General features: G+C 51.4%; 1 protein-coding gene across 1 annotated transcript in view; it reads left to right on the forward strand.

Annotated features, from left to right (window-relative positions):
* The window catches only part of ZHX2 (zinc fingers and homeoboxes 2), a 173061-nt gene that overhangs the window by 52193 nt on the left and 104137 nt on the right, over positions 1 to 16731 (forward strand). The window lies entirely within an intron of this gene.

A 16731-nucleotide genomic window follows, 5' to 3' on the forward strand; every position in this document is an offset into this window, starting at 1 on the left:
ACGGTCAACACTGAGGGAATGCGCGTGGATTCAGTGCTCAGCGCAGAGAGAGATGCTGAGAGGGAGGGAACACGTGAGCGTGAGCTTGTGGGACTCGGTGGAAAGGGCGCTGGCTCTGGAAGGGAGACCCCTGGCTCCAGTCCCAGCTCTTCCAAGCATGAGCTGCATGGACTTAGAATAGTCACTTCTCTTTGGAGCTCAGTTTCCCTGGATGGAAAATGAGAAGATGGTAGGAGATTCCATCTCATAATCTATAGAACTATGAGAACTTTGGTCTTCAGTGCTTTCTTACATCTCAGCACCCCCAGCTCTGCCAGGCCTGCCCTCCCAGTCCCTTCCCAGGAACCCGCATCCCTGGGTCTCTCCCAGCCTCTGTGCTCCCCTCTCCCCAACAAACCCAACCTCTAGCTCAGTGGACTCCCCTGAGGAGCCTGTTAAAATGCTGACTCCCAGGCAGCTTCCCAGAACCTGATGACTCTGAGTCCCTGGGAGATGGGCCCAGGGACCTGCCTTTCTCCTCTAAACACTCCCAGGAAATTCTGCTCATCAGCCAGACTTGGCAGTCATTGCTGAGCTCAATAGTTCTCCAGCTTTGGCAGGCGTCAGAGTCACAGGGCGGGGGTGCGAAATGACTGGGCACCACCCCCAGAATTTCTGATTCAGTAGTTCAGAGGGGGGTCCACAAATGCGCACTTCAAACGAATTCCCAGGTGATTCAGGGAACCACACCTGGAGAACCACTGCCCTAGCTCATTTCCCGAGCCAGCCAGCAAAGGCATCTTTACTCGTGGGCGACGGCCGGGGCGGAGCAGTCCTGTCAGCACATGAACTTTTAACAGAGACCTTCGAAATTATTGAGATATTATAATAACAGCTACCATTTAGTATAATACACGCTACATGCCAGGCCCTGTGCTAGATGTCTACGATCCATGTCTCTCATTATTATATAGGGTTTGCAGATTCAAAAACAAAGGATGAGATTAAGTGATCGTCTAAGATTGCACTTGCTACAAATACCACGAGGACTTTCTAGAGGGAAGCTTGGGCTATTTTCTTTACCCCACGAGGCCTGTCTTTGTCTCTGCTGGGAGTGTCAGGAGAGTTTCCAGCCATGTTCAGAGAGGGGTCACCACCCAGGTTGGGGGTGGGATTTGGGGTTGGAGGAGGCTTTCATTAGTTCCCCACAAATTGTACCCTGCCGGCAGTGGCCCTTGGTTCACACCCGCGGGACAGCCTGCTTGCTGCGCGTCTCATTTCACCCACTTTGAAGGGACCCCTCGTGTAAGCGGGGACCGTTGCAGCTCTTGAAGGCTGAGCTCCCGGGGTGAAAACGGAGGTCTGCTGCTGGATCCCAGCCTACTGGGGTTCTGCGTGGGTTCTGGCCTGGCCAATGTTCTGTTTGCCTGTAAGCGCCCTGGAATAGTAGAACTGTTGGTACCGGATCCCAGGGAACAGATAGACGTGGAAAAGGTTGAGTCGTGAGTTCAACTCTCCCAGCTGGTGCGTCTTAGTGGGGGAGCTTCTTTCCCTCTAACATGTGAAAATTGGCCTGTTGTTTAATAGGAAGCTCATTGATTTGTGCAAACATATAAAACACAGAGTAACTAGGAAATACAAGTGGCCATGAGGGCTTTTTCCACACTTAGCTCTTTAATCTTACCATTCGCCAACACAGACACACACACACACACACAGCACAGATCATGCTTGTGTGTGTGTTGTTTTGTTTTGTTTTCAGTTATTTTTATGTCTGGCAGGGATCTCAAGTTTTTCAAGCCATCCATACCTTTTGGGCGGCATCTCCTACTTCTACCTGTTCTCTTCCCTCTGCAAAGAAAAGGAAGGAAGGGAGAGAGGGAGGGAGGGAGGGAGGGAGGAAGGAAGAGAGGAGGGAATAAACGAAGGAACTGCCCTCAAACACTGATCCATTGGCGTGGCCAGAGCCCCCCACACAGTGGCTTCGGCGTGCTATCCTTTCTGTGCATAGGTCCTGCACAAGCTCTGTCCGCGCCCTTGAAGGCAGCTTGGTGGAGTCTACTGACATTGCAATTGGCATCGAAAGTCAATAGCTCTGGTCCAGGATCTTTCACTCAACCATGGCACCTTCCCCCAGCCTCCCATGGCCAGTCTGACTTACCCGTCTCCTCAGGGAGGTGGTGATAGCAAAAGAGATCATGGGGGCTTCCCTGGTGGCGCAGTGGTTGAGAGTCCGCCTGCCGATGCAGGGGACGCGGGTTCGTGCCCCAGTCCGGGAAGATCCCACGTGCCGCGGAGCGGCTGGGCCCGTGAGCCGTGACCGCTGAGCCTGTGCTCCGCAACGGGAGAGGCCACAGGAGTGAAAGGCCCGCGTACTGCAAAAGAAAAAAAAAACAGATCATGGATCTGAGAGCATCCCTCCAGTCTGAGAGCTGGATGAAATTCTAGGAATCTAGATGTTTTACTTTACTGATGAGAAACCCGAGGCCCAGAGGGAGGAGGTAACTTGCATGAAGTTGCACAGCGAGTTCTGGGGCACTAGAGAACTGACAGTAGAAGGAGGGTATTGCCCTGGTGGTCCTGTTGCTATTTCCATGTGGCTGATTGTTTGGCAAACAGTGAGTGAAGTGACAGGAAAACTTCTCTGGGAATCTCTCTGGCCAGAGTGCCTTCTCTGCCTCTCTGTCTGTCTCTCAGACACACACAGACACATGCATGCACACACACATTTCTTGGTGTAAATAACAAAAAGGCAGTGACTACCCTTTACAGGAGAGACTTATACTCTTTTTCACTGATTATGGGGAAACCTGTTGGGCATCGTCTAACTTTGCAAGATAGAACGAAAGTCTCGGAGGAGTGAAGCTTGAAGTTAAGGAGAGTCTACTGCCCCAAATCCCTTGCATCCATAGGGCTTGGTGGCCTTGTACTTGCCTAAAGCCCCATCTCCCAATTATCCCTCTTCCCCTTTCACAGATAGACACATTCCTGGTTCTCCTGCCTGCAACACACATAGGATAGAACAAAAGAACATGGGCTATTAAAATAGAGGATTGGACATTTCTCATTAGCGGTGTGCCCTTAGGTAAGTTACTTAACCTCTCTGAGCTTCACCTTCCTCGTCTGGACAATTATAACACCTCTTAATGTTGCTGTCAGGATTAACAAAGGTAAAGCATTAAAAGTGTTTAATACAGGGACTGGTACAAAGTAGGGGCTTAATAAACGTTATCTGCTGCTACTGAAAATGTTGGAGAGATGTTGAAGATCACATTCTTGCATCATTTTCGTGAGAGAATGAACTGGTTCATCATTTAAATGAGATCTCTCTCTAGGCCTCTGGCAATCTGACTGCATAGTTAAAACTTTGATTTTCTGCCCTGGGAAGAACAAATATTGTCGAGGTTTTAAGCACACCGTAGCTGGGCTGTTATCTTTGGAATACCAAGATGCTGGCATGGTAGTTTTCAGTACTACCTTGTGCATATAAATATCCTTATATCTGAAAAGGATATAAAATTGCAAACAATGAAAGATATTAATGAACTGGAAACCATGAAAACAAGAGTCAAAACACAAAAGCCCAATTATAATGGAATAGAGGTTACACTGTACAGCATTTTCTGGTTTACAGAGCAGTTTTAGGTATTCCCCACTCCTAGTGGCCTCACAACCGTCCTGGAAGGTAAGTATGATTCTGCGCATTCCTCGGGGGAGAGAAGACAGTTTCAGGCTGATGCTGAGTGGGAAAGACAGTCAGGAACCGCATCCCACTGGGCCTTGTAGGATTTGGTAAAGAAATTTAGATTGCTCTGAGTTCAGTGTGCTTAAGCAGGAAAGTACTGCAATCTTATGTGCATTTTTAGAAGATCTCTTGGTAGAGAAGGGAGAGAGCAAACGTGGAACCAAGGAGGCCACTTGGGGGGTGGCTTTGGAAGTTCAGGCAAGAAATGATAACAGCGCTCGCGGAGATAAAGAGAAGGTGGGTCAGAGAGTGGAGGTCACAAGATGGCCTTAGGGTGGGTTGGCCGTGGATGTTGATGAAGAGGGAGAACCAAGGATGGCTTCCAGCTTCCCAGTGGGTCGATGGGCGGTGGACGGTGGGGACGTCTGCGGAGGAACAGGTTTCAGAGGTGGGGGTGGGGAGGGGCGAATCAGGGGCTCTACTTGCATTTGTTTTTGGAAGGAGGGTATCTTATTCCAAACACTGGGCCTTCTGATGGCAGAGAGCAGGTCGTATTCACTTGCTCCTGGGCATTGAATAAATGCTTTATGTGAGCTGGGTGCACTCAGGTCCACCCCCGGGCAGCCGGTCTGTGAAAAATGCCCCCGATGGCAAGGTGCTGTGTTCCTTCTGCCGCCAAGGAACCAGAAAGCCATTAATGACCTCTTCTGAGAACGTTGTGGCCCGTACAAGAAACAAACAAAAACCCCCATGTCCTGCCTTCTCGTGTTTCAGGCTTTGGGTAACTTTTTCTTTTGCCAGTCTCCACGGGATCTTTCCTCTGCTAATGTTTGAAAGTGATGCTTTTTTTTTTTTTTTAATGTTGTACTCAGGCCTTAAATAACCTTTACCCTGAGGTAGATGAAGCCTAGTAAAATGCTAATAACATCAACAACAATAATGAGCTTTGGTGGAGTGTCATTTAATTAAAAGACCTCTTTTATATGCATTATTTGAGTTTAGCCTTCCACAATCTCTGAGGTGAGATAAACAGCTTGTTAAGCTCTGAGAGCCGGAGGCCTACAGTAGCCAAGAGCGTGTAAAAGTGACGTAACTATGGCATGGCTAGATTAAGAATTGAGGTCCTTGGAACGGGGCTGGCCGCTGAACAGTAGCTATTGTTGTTTGTATGGTTAGTTTCTAGATAGAGAAACTGAGGCACAGTGAAACTGCGTCGTACACTCTCAGCAGTGGAATCAACTCCGAGCTGTGTAGGATGCGCAGTATTTCTGGATGCCACGCTCAGAAGGGATCCAAAGTGAGCCGGGAAGGCTGCTGCCGGGCCTGGATCCCTTTGAAATTCTCCTCCCCCATCTCCCCCTTCTCTCCCTTGCAAGTCCCCATCCCCTGTGAGGTAGGTTGAACACACCATCCAGGACCGCTCGGAGCCTGTCCCCTCCCTGCCTCCTGTCCCGGTGCCCCCTGCCGCTCATCACGCGGGCCTCTCACTGTTGTGGCCTCTCCCGTTGCGGAGCACAGGCTCCAGACGCGCAGGCTCAGCGGCCATGGCTCACGGGCCCAGCCGCCCCGCGGCATGTGGGATCTTCCCAGACCGGGGCACGAACCCGCGTCCCCTGCATCGGCAGGCGGACTCTCAACCACTGCGCCACCAGGGCAGCCCGGCCACATTCTTTGAAGTGGGGTTCAGACCCCGCCTCCACCTCCTCCTTCCCTGACCTCCGCCCTCACGGCACCCTTCTCCAGCCATCCCGGGCCCCACCCCTACCATCGCAGGTGACTCCGCAGGTGTGAGTCTTGGCTCCCGCATTGGGTGGAGGGAGACAGAGGCCTTGCCCTGTACCTTGTCACTCTCCAGCTGCCATGTGCCTGGCCAGGCCCACGCCCAGAGCAGGTGCCGTGACATTATACAACTGACTTTTAGAAAACAATAGAAATAATCATGCCCAGCGCCCACCTATGCAAAGGGGTGGTGCGTTCACCCAGGTCGCCCCTTTGGGAAGTTTACCCCTTATTCCCAAGGTGGCGCCCTGGCTCGGAGCCTCCGAGACCCCCAAGAACATTCAAGAACGTCCCTCAACACCGCACTGTTCTCCTTGGTGTTGGCAAATCTCTGCCCTTTGAGGGTGGCTTCACGGCTCACGTCTGTGGAACCAGGACGGACGCCCTTTAGAAATACAGTTGTCGGGGAAGGGTGGTCTGGATCAGGGGCGATTAAACGATAATGCGCCCAGTTTTACGCGTTGCCTTGTAACCTGACTCTGAAGACAGCTCCAGAGGAGGGCTTCCACATGTGTCTTGGGCATCGTGGAGATGAACGTGCAGGCTCTGCCTTGGGGACCTCGTTGAGACAGTGGTTCGCTTTGGGCAGGGTCAGTGCTGTGACTGTGTTTAAAATTTGTCCTCAAAGAGGAATGAACGAGCGAGTGTGCGTTTGATCGGAAGAACACGTGTGTTGTTGTGCTTGTGTACGTGCGCGCCTCAGGGGAGAGAGCAGGGGCCCGCTGAGCCCCCTGGGCCCCCAGAGGCCAGCCAGCCCCGGGGGAGACAGCCCTGTGGTTTTTTTGTTTTTTTGTTTTTGGTTTTTTTTACATCTTTATTGGAGTATAATTGCTTTACAATGGTGCGCTAGTTTCTGCTTTATAACAAAGTGAATCAGTTATACATATACTTATGTTCCCATATCTCTTCCCTCTTGCGTCTCCCTCCCTCCCACCCTCCCTATCCCACCCCTCTAGGTGGTCACAGAGCACCGAGCTGATCTCCCTGTGCTATGCGGCAGCCATTGCACTCATGCCTTTGCCACTTGCCTCCCTTTCCCCCAGCCCCCAAATTTGTTCCAGCCCGCTGGCTCCCTCCAGCGACCTGAACGTAATGATTGTATTCTTCATAAATAGAACACCTCCCCCTGCCCCCGATTCCCACCCCAACCCCGAAACTAACTACCCTCCTCTCATTAGGTGCTCTAAGGACGCGGTTCTGTGTGGGAAGAGGCCTGGGCCCTCTTCACAGGCCCTGTTTTTTGCAGGTCCCACTGTCTATCTCTCTTAAAATGATGAAGCTTTGACAAGGCAGGAGGCGCGGGGGCGGGGGGAGCGGAAAGGGAGGGAGGATGTTTTCCCTGGATTCCCAATATTTGGGTTTTGTCCGGTAAAATATTTTCCTGGGCATCAGTGGGAGAGGAAATGGACAATCACTGTTTCTTCAGAGACTGATTTTAGCTGCTGGCAGAGGTTCAGGGGCAGCCGGTGTGCCCTGCCCCAGCAGCCCTCCCTTCTCAGTCCTCGTGTCCCTGGTAGGGAGGTAGCCGAGAGGTTTTCAGTGTCAGTATCACAGAAAGAGGAGGCAGTTTTGAAATCCAGATCATATGCCGTTCCTGAGTGACTGCTGTGAATCCTGGTGCCACTGAAATCTGTTGACTGAGGCCGCCAGCCCGCCAGGGTGTCTCTGGGGTCACTTGTACACGGACCCAGCAGCTGTAAACTGGAATCACCAGATTGGACGGGATTCCCGGCAAAGCCCTGGATGCATGGAGTGGCTGCCAAGAAGCATTAGAGGGTCTGGACAAGAGCCTTTCTGGATTTTTCAAAGTGGAGAGGTGGGGATCGAGAGTGGGAAAGGCATCCGGCCTCCCTGCTAGAGACTCGAGGGAGCCTGGTACTGCCTTTCACCAGCTGTGTTCCTCGGTGTGGCCTGGAGGCTCTGACCTCCATTTCCTCCTTGGAGACACAGGGTGAACAATACTCCCCTACCGAGTGAGCCGCTCTGGAGGCAAACGTTGCCAGCTGGGCTACTTGCTTGCTGTGTGACTTTGAGCAAGTTACGTTAATATCTCTGTGCCTGGTTTTCCTTGTTATGTTGGTTTCCTGTGATTGCTATAACAGAGGACCACAAACTTGATGACTTAAAACAACAAAAATTTGACCTCTCACAGTGCTGGAGGCCAGAGGTGCAAACTCAAGAGTGAGCAGGGCGCGGCTCTCTCCACAGGCTAGGAGAAAAGCCTTCCCTGCTTCTTCCAGCTTCTAGAGGTTGTTGGTGTTCCTTGTGGCTGCGTCACTCCCAACCCCACCTCTGCCTTCACATCACCTTCTCTTCTGTCTGTGGGTTTCTTCTCCAGGTGTTTCTTATTAGGATACTTGCCATTGAATCCAGGGCCCATTTGGATAAGCCAGGGTGATCTCATCTTGAGATCCTTTACTTAGTTACACCTAGGAAGACTCTTTTCAAATAAGGTCACATTCGCAGATTCTGGGGACTAGGACATAGACATATCATTTGCGGCGGAGGGGGCACAATTCAACCCACTACACTGGTTTATTAAATGAGGATGATAATGGAGATCCCGTCATGGAGACTACACAAGTTTATACGTCTAAAGTCCTTTGAGCCGTGCCTATCACACAGCAAACACTCAGTGTTTGCTTTTGTCATAATCCTCAGCAAGCCATCATTTCATAATCACCATCATCATCACCACCATCACCATCGCCACCACCATCACCGCCATCACCATCACCACCATCACCACCATCACCATCACCACCATTACCATCACCACCACTGTCACAACTGCCACCATCACCATCACCACCATCACCATCACCACCACCCCCATCACCACCATCACCATCATCACCATTACCATTATCACCACCATCACCATCATCATCGCCACCATTACCACCACCACCACTGTCACAACTGTCACCATCACCATCATCACCACCATCACCATCATCACCACCATTACCATCACCACCACCATCACTGCTGTCACCATCATCACCACCACCATCACCATCACCATCACCATCACCATCATCCCTAACACTTGTGAAGAGGCTTCCCAAACTGAACACATCTAAAACTAACTCTTGACTCATTCTTCAACCTCTCAGTAAATAGTTACCTCTGTGTACTCCATCCTTTAAATAATCCTGGTTTCCTCTTTTTCTCTCACACCTCATTCCATCTATAAGTCCTGTCTATTCTGCCTTCAAAATATATCCCCAGTATGACCACCATCTTTCAGTATCACCACGTTGCACCCCTCCAGGGGACGCCCTTCCCATTTTGGTGGCTGTGAGGGGCACCTCTGGAGTCTTATATTCAGCACCGTGGTGCTGCTTCCTGCCACCTCCACCCCCGTCCCCCGGTTCAAGCCCCATCGTCTCTCACGTAGGTCACTGCAGTCACCGGTGGCTGTCCTCTCAGCTCGTCCCTTAGCTGCCGCCCCTCCCTCACTTCATGCACACACCCCCGACCGTCTCCTCTCCTCAAAACACAGGTCAGATTGTCACTCGCCTGCTCCAAACCCTCCAATGGTTCCCCCGTCTCACTCAGAGCAGAAGCCAAAGGCCTTATGGTAACCCCCAGGCCCACGTGATCACCTTCCTCTCTGCCACCAGCCTTGAACAAAACACCCCCCCACACACACACACACTTGCATTTGTGCTTGCTACTTTCTAAGCCTAGAACACTCTTTTCCCAGCTATCTTTGTGGTTTTCTGCCTCATTTCATTCAGTCTGTGCTTAAAAGACACACTGTCACGGAGGCCTTCCCTGCCCACCGCAGGGTCATAGCTCAGCCGGCATCCCCACAGATCTCCATCCTCTCAACCTGTCTTTTTCAAAGCACAGCTTGCTACCTGGCGCCGGATGTTTATGCGCTTGTGGCATTGCGTGCTTTCCCCGTCACACTCGAGTCTGTGACGGGAGAAACTGTGTTTCGATGGCTGCTGGGTCCTCAGCCCCAAGCACGTGTTAAGCACATGAGAAGCGCTTTCTGGACAAGGGGATGATTACGAGCCGGGCTCTGGCTCTGCGCACATCCTCCTGGTCTCCCAACAACCAGTGATGTCAGTGTTGTCACCCCCTTATTTTGTCCGGGGCACAGAGACAGTAAATGAATGTCCTGGGCTACCCGACGAGGGAAAGGCAGTAGCAGGATCTGAACCAGCTCGTCGCCTGCCAGAACCCACTTTCCGAATCACCATCTGTCACGAGACAGAAACGAGAGACTGTGGTGACAGACCTTTGGAAACGGAAACGCACGACATGAATGTACCAGGACGGCAATAGCCGAGCCCAGCACGTCTAAGCTGATTGCTCCCAATTTGCTCTGGGTCTCCTTCCTGTTTAATTCTTTAAATTGTGAGAGCTCTTTCTGCTGCCTCCCCTGATGGTACAACGTGAGGGGGTAAGAAGGGTGTCCATGAGGCACTATTGCTCTATTCAGTTACTATCAGACTTCAGTGGCCCGGAATGTTCTGGAAATGGGGCATGCAGGCTGCGTGAATGTGCCCTTTATTCCAAAAACAGGTCAGTCCATTTTCCGCCTTTAGTAAACATGGTGTGTTGATAAGAATCAAATATTTCAGTGTGGGACCATGCAAAGATGTACTCTCAGCTCTACCGAGATAACCTGTGCCCTTAAATAGTAATAGTACCCCTTATTCCCTGAGTCTTACCAGGTGTTAGAGACATTCCAAGTGCTTTATGCATATTAACTCATTTAGCTCCCCAACCAATCATGGGAACAAGTCCTCTTATTAACTCCAGTAATCCTAGTCACAGAAACACAGAGATGTTGAATAACTTGACCAAAATCATACAGCTCATGATCGGCAGAGCCGGGATGGGAACGCGGGCCGTATGTCTCCTGAGGATGGGTTTTAACCAGCTCTCTTTTGTGACTCTCAGCTTCATCTGTAAATTGTGGGGAATGCATTCAATCATATTTTCAGCTTGAAAAAACTATGCTTGTAAGGCTGAGAACTTGGTAGTACTTTTGAGTCATTGGTATGAGTGCAAGAAGTATAGGTGACTGGGATGCAGCGGGATTAAGGCTATCACAGGAAGGTCCACGATCCAGGCTTCGTTTCCATCAGGTTCTCTCTTGTGTCTTGCTGTCCTGTCATTTGCTACTTTTCTTGCCTTGATTGTTTGCATAAATAAGAGCCCACAGGTGCTCATCTACCCCCAGACATCTTTCCTCTCTGTGTGATAAAAAATATATCTATGAAACCCATATGGTCCTCTGGTGCTGATTAACTTTAAAAGCACTCTCACGTCTCTGTTCTCACTTGATTCACGTAGAGACCCTGTGTGGACAGGCAGGGAGAGTCCCATTTTACAGACGAGGAAATAGAGGTGGAGAAGGCTGATCCTAAGGTTGCATTTATCTCCTCCTGTCTCCTATGAGTATTTCCTGGGTCCTTCCTCAGGGTTTTTCTTACTTTACTGTAATAATCTTAGCAAACAGAGTCTTCGATTGCTCCCAGCCACCTCCTACACTGTTGTCACCACTAGATTAGTAATAAATTCCTGTCAGAACGGTGGCCATCTTTTACTGAGTACCTTTGATGTGCCAGGAACTGTGCTAGGGGCTTTTCACGTTTTACGTCCTTCTAATCCCCACAATACCCCTTTGAGATACATAGCATTATGACTCCCATTTCACAGATGAGGTGCCTGAGACCACACAGCCCCAGGGCGACACGTGCATATAGTCACACAACGAGGAGGTGGTAAACCCAGGTTCTGCACACGTTGACACAGATTGTCCGGTGACCCCTCCCTGGTTGAAGCCTACCGGGACTGCTGGTCATGACTCCTGGACAGGACAATGTCCAAACTCCTTGTCGTGGTGTGCAGGGCCTCCCTGTGCCCACGGCACCTACCCTCCCGCCCACGTCCTAGCCCCTCCACCTTCACTCTCAGCCACACTCAACTACCAGCTGCTCCCTGCTCAGGCCATGCCCTTGCTCTGGACCGCGCCTCTCTGCTGCCCTCCTTGGAAGGCACACTCCTTCCCCTTCTGGCTGGTGATTTCCCATCCATCCTCCACGCACCAGGCCAAAGCCACCTTCTCTATGCAGCCTCCTCTGACCCACCATCTCCCATGCCCTTCTCCCTGCCCAGCGTCACTCTGCCCCAGGGCACCCTGAACCACACCCCATTGCGGCACAGCTCACCCGGTGTCACTAGCACCTAACATAGCCCTCAGATAGAGGGACAAAGGACAGCGGGGAGCAGTGTGGCTTGTGGAAGCACCGGACGATGTGTGCCCCGCCTAAGAGCATTCTGCTTCCTTGTGGGTTTTTTTAAACACACGCCAGCCCAACAAAACAACTTTGTGGCTGGTGTGTGAACCATGGGCCACCAGTCTGAGACTCTTGGGAGCTCCTCGGGATTCGTGTGCTTCTCTCCATTGTCACTACTTAAATGAGGGAGGGAGGGAAGGAGGGGAGGAAAGAAGGAAGAATTTACCTTCCTAGACCTGGCAATTTGGCTTCCGTAAAACATGGTGTATTAATTAGTCTGCTCAAGCTGCCATAACAAAATACCATAGATTGGGTGGCTTAAACAGCAGAAATTTGTTTTCTTACAGTTTCTGGAGGCTGGAAGTCCAAGGTCAAGTTTCCAGCCAATTCTGTTTCTGGTGATGACTCTCTTCCTCACTTGCAAATGGCCACGTTCTTGCTGTGTCCTCACATGGCCTTTCCTTGGTGTGTGCACTCGGAGAGAACAAGCTCTCTGCTGTCTCTTCTTACAAGGACACTAATTATATGGGGTCAGGGCCCCATTGTTATGACCTCATTTAACCTCCCTTAGAGGTCCCACCTCCAAATACAGTCACACTGGGGGTTAAGGCTCCAACATACAAAGCTGGGGAGTGGAGGACGAACATTCAGGCCATAATACATGGCATTCCAGATCACTCAATCCACAAGTCTTTCCTGTGTCCTCACTATGGGGATTTTGAAAACATTGAAGGCAAACAGCAGAGTCCAGTGGTCAAAAGCACGAGCTTCATATCAGGCAAATTCAAGTTTGATACTTAGCTCTACCGCTTACTGACCAGGTGACCTTAGACAACCTACCCAACTTCTCTGAGCCTTGCACTCCTCACACCAACCACCCAGGGTTTGTATGAGGGTTAAGCAAGATCCAGGCACGTCCACCACGCCCAGCAGCATTCATGACCGCCCTGGAGAGACAGTTACTGAGCACATCCTCCACGCCAGGCTCTCTGCTGGGTGCTGGGGAGCCGGTGGTGAGTAGGACAGAGCAGATCCCTTGTTCTCATTCTTCCTTGAAGAGCCGGATAATAAACAAGGAATTATGTGATCAGGTAGCAAACATGTCCGTCATTTGAGAATGGGACATGGGCCGTAAGGAAGGAAAAAGCAGCAGGGGAGGAAAGGCCTCGCTGGGGAGGTGACTTTGACAAGAAGCTGAGGGCCATTCAAAGACTTGGGGCAGAGTATTCCAGGCGGGGGAGTAGCAATCACGAAGGCCTGAAGGTGGGCACGCTCAGTGCCCGCGGTGTTCATTCTGATAGCTGTGGTCCTATTGCACGTGGTCCCACCCTCAGAGGCCACCACCCTGGGGGGACACAGGACCTCTGCCCAGCCCTCCAGGGAGCAGGGCCTAGACGAACCCGGCTTTCAGAGGGGAGCAGCGCCTTGAGGGCTGGAGTGCTGGGAAATGGACAGCAGCAGAGGAAGAGGATGTGGCGTTTGGGGGGGGGGGGGGGAAAAGGGAACCCCGGGGGGGAGGGGGGGGGGGGGGGGGGGGGGGGGGTGAGAAACGAGCATCCCGGGGGAGAGGGGAGTTTGGTCGAAGAGCCTGGTGTCTGAGGGACCCTGGGAGACTGCCCAGGCCTGAGCCGATTCTGAGAGCAATGCCAGGCCAGGAGCCCAAGGCACCACGTGGATGACCTCAGCGTGATCTGATAAGGGCAGCAGCCCTCACTGTCACGGCGGGTGGGCGGGTTTCCCCACTCAAGAGGCAGGGCCCCGGGCAGAAATCCAGCACTGTGAGTCACAACCAGATGTACGTCTTGTCAGGGAGAGACATGGCCGCGGAGAACTGGTCATGATTTCCTGGAAACTTCCTCAGTGTGGGGCAGGGGCACTCTGAGGATAGGTGCCAGCCAGGGCAGAGAGAGGAGACCGTGCTGGGGGGCTGGGCCAGGGCTGCACTCTCGGGACCATGGCCGAGCTTTCTGGGGCCACTGGGGGCCAGAGGACTAGCTGAAGTCTGAGCCTGGTGCCCGTGGACCAGCTGAGGCACGTCTCCCCTTCCACAATGTGCCTGGAGTTTCCTGGACTTCTGACACCGGTCGGCATGCCCCTTGAGGTGTGGATGTGGGAAGCGCAGCTAGACTGGGAGATGGGACCCCTGCATCCTCATCCCACAAACTTGGATTCAAATCCAAGGACTTGCACAAGCCCAGCTTCTCCAGCCCTTGGTTCTCTCATCTACAAATGGATGGGATAAATTGGGAGCTCTCCAAGGTTCCACCCAGCTGGACTATTCAGGCAGTTCCTTCATGTTCCTCCCTGTAGATGGGAGAAACTGAGGCCCAAGAGCAAGAGACCTGATCTGAGCCCGCCCATTTGGAGGTGGGACTGGAGCTCTAGCTTTGGCCAGAGCTGCACTCCTCCCCGCCTTGCTCCAGTGTCCTGCCTTCTCTCCCCGATCTTCTCCTTCCTGGACGCCTCTTTCCCTCCTTCCCCTCTGCCTGTGCCCCTCACCTGCCAGACATGGAGATTCAGCCTTTCCTGGGGTGGGTGGGTCCCAAGTCAGAACCAAGATGAGAACTCCCAGGGCCATCAGCCATCTGTCTGTACTCACCGGGATAAGTGAGCAGGACCTCCTCCAGCCAGCTTCTGTCTGAATGCTCCACATCCTTCGATCCAACTCAAATGACACCTCCACCAGGAAGCCTTCCAGATCACCCCAGCCAGAGCCATCACCTAAGCAAGGCTTCCCCATGCATCCCACTTTATAATCTTGCTGGTGCCATTTTTACTTACTTGTATTGTAGTTATTTGTGCATACATCATAGCTCCTCTACACAATTCCAAACTCAAATTGCCTCCATTTTGCCCATGCCTATCACCAGCCTCCTCTGTGACATCTGTTGCGGTGTTTGTATTCTAAGTGTTGGGTAGATATTTGCGGAATAAATGGAGTTTTCTTTCTTCTATGTGAAAGGATTCTTTCCTTTCAGAATGAATGGTCAGATGTGTAAGAGCGTCTGTTCTAGAGCTGCACTGGGTGGAATCTTAGCTCCACCATCTACACACGGTGGGGACCTTGGACAAATTACTGACACTTGTGCCTCAGTTTCCTCACTGATAAAATAAGGATAAGTCATAACCCCCTACCTCACAGGGTGGCTGTGAAGACTCAGTGAGTCATGTTTGTCGAGCGCTTGACGTCGTGCCCAGCATAGACTTGATTTAATAAGTGAAGTTGTCTGGCAATCCAATATGCAAATTTTTATTTGATTTTTTGAAAAAATATTACACCGCCTTACAGAATTCGAGCTTGGCTTTAGGTAGGTGCCAGATCCTTTCCAGTCCTCGCATTCACAGAACCTGCACTGGGTATTCACTGCCATCCGCAGAGCCTCCCCGGCTACGCTGGCTCGGATCAGGGGGCAGGGAAGGGAGAGAAGAGCCGTCTCTGGCGTAACTGCTCGCCAGCTCGGGGCTAACAGCCACATTAAGTGCTCTTACTCAATTCATGTGACTCGACAAATTTGGAATGTGTTAGCGAGAGAGAGTTTTTCCAGCTATGAGTCAGTACATTTATGCTCTCTCACACACACATTTAAAAATTTTAAGAAGAAAGAGACTTCAGCGAGAATCCTTTATGAGTGCAAAGTGGAAATCTCCGGAAACTGTATTTTGACCCTGAAGGCAAGTAATACTTAAGGTATTTAATAAAGGGTTCGAAACAAGAGTCGAGGAGAGAAAACACAGCTAGCTGCCTTTTCCTTCTGTATTCTCAGCTGCTGCATTGCACATAGGAGGACCCGATGTACGTGGGTTTATAAAGCACCTCCTGGATTCCCTGATTTATACTCAACATAGTGGGGAAAGAAATATGGGAAAGAAGGGAGGCATAACCAGCATTTATTAAGAACCTATTATGTGCCAGATATTCGGGGCTGGGGTCGGGTACACGTCCCAAGTTCAAGAGGAAGTGTGGGGAAAAATGGAATGATTGTATTCAGACACGCTTGGGTTCAAACCTCAGCCTACTTTCATAATATTATCTAAGCCCCCTCTTCTCCCATTTTGTGGATGACAAAACTAAGGCTCAGAGAAGAGAAAATAATTTGTCTGTGGACACAAAGCTCTTAAGTGATAGAAATCATCTTCTAAACTGGGTCTGTGACTCTCCCCAGGGTAAAGAAATTTGGGTTAAATTAATGTCCTCGGGGGCTGAGTTTCCCCACCAAGGAGGGGAGCAAAGACACCTATTCTCGGAGATCACATCCGCATATCCTAAGCAGGTACCACTTTCTCGCAGAGCAGTCCCTTTAACCACCTCCTGCCACTTGCCTTTGAGTCCGGCCCGTTTGGGATTACAAAAAACCTGCTTCTGGTCCAGGCTGGTCCTCTCTGCTGTTGTTTACTTTAAAGAAAGAAACCACCACCCGCCCAGAGGACTTGTATTTCCAGCTCACTTACATCTCTTTTGCAAGGGTTCATTTTCATAGACTCCCAATCTCCAGGGAGCTGTGTCTTTCCCTCGGAAACATGAGCTGTAATCAAAGGTGGATTCATCCCCGCACATCTGCCAGCAGCCACGCCGGAGCCACGGTTCCCCGAGGCCTGACAGAAGGAGGCTCAGGCCAGGTGCCCGGGGAGCATTCTTCCCTACACAAATCAGATTGTCCCGTGGTTGCCCTTTGTAGAGATGGCAGAGTCCCAGGCGGTGCTTCTCAGATTGCTGGAGGACCTGATGGGGCCGGGGGTAAATAAGATTCCACCCTCCGTTCAACAAATACTACTGAGGGCCACCACGTGTGGAGAACTGCGGACACTGAGAATCCAACTCTTTTGGTGACTTCCCGTCACTCACAGGGATAAAGACCCAGCTTCTTAAAGGCCAGCAAGACCCTGGAAGAGCTGGCGCTGGCCCTTTCTCTGCACTGCTTGGCTGTGGCCACCCCAGCCAGCTTCCACTGCTTGGTGACCAGTGTGCCTCCTCCCCCTCGGCCCCATACACGCTCTCTCTGGCTTTCTCGATTCTTCCTTCCC

The sequence above is a fragment of the Aethalodelphis obliquidens genome, unplaced genomic scaffold (assembly GCF_003676395.1).
Source record: "Aethalodelphis obliquidens isolate GAN/ISIS:26980383/991018 unplaced genomic scaffold, ASM367639v1 scaffold41, whole genome shotgun sequence".
In the NCBI taxonomy this organism is placed as follows: Eukaryota; Metazoa; Chordata; class Mammalia; order Artiodactyla; family Delphinidae; genus Aethalodelphis; species Aethalodelphis obliquidens.